The sequence below is a fragment of the Hippocampus comes genome, unplaced genomic scaffold, assembly GCF_001891065.2.
Source record: "Hippocampus comes isolate QL1 unplaced genomic scaffold, H_comes_QL1_v1.1 scaffold105, whole genome shotgun sequence".
NCBI classification, from domain to species: domain Eukaryota; kingdom Metazoa; phylum Chordata; class Actinopteri; order Syngnathiformes; family Syngnathidae; genus Hippocampus; species Hippocampus comes.
Window position 1 is genome coordinate 820343 of NW_017806235.1, and position 507 is coordinate 820849.

The 507-nt window shown below is 50.9% G+C and overlaps 1 protein-coding gene across 1 annotated transcript in view; it reads right to left on the minus strand.

Moving 5' to 3' along the window:
- LOC109507374 (receptor-type tyrosine-protein phosphatase F-like) overlaps positions 1-507 on the minus strand; it is a 182987-nt gene that overhangs the window by 118063 nt on the left and 64417 nt on the right. The window lies entirely within an intron of this gene.

Genomic DNA, 507 nt, shown 5'->3' on the forward strand with positions numbered 1-507 from the left:
CACACACACACACACACACACACACATATATGTAATACACATTCGTGACGGCAGAAATGCTTCAAATAAACATGGCCCCTGAAAACGGGGCTCAGGGTCCCCTCTTTTCGAATGACCGTGTATAAGAATGTTTGTCCTGCCGACACACAGAACGAAGACATTTTAGTCAAAATAACATACAAGGAGCGAGCGCGGCACTTTATCCATGTGACATATGGACACGTCATATGGATATATGAAAAGGGGCAGGCGCGGACGGGAGCGATTCGGCGCCGGACAAAGCGCTTGATAAATGAGGACGCTTGTCATTCTGACCACGCTGATCAAGTCCTCCGTTTCCCAGTCACCGACAGCGACCCCCACCTGCAGCACCTACGGAACGCTCGTCATGGACAGAGGTGTGCAAGGGCGCGCAGCAAAAATAAGACATCCCCCCCCTTCCTCCCTTCCGTCCTCACTCTGAAACACGAAGACATGATTGTGCTGCGGCTATAAAATGTCCAGATG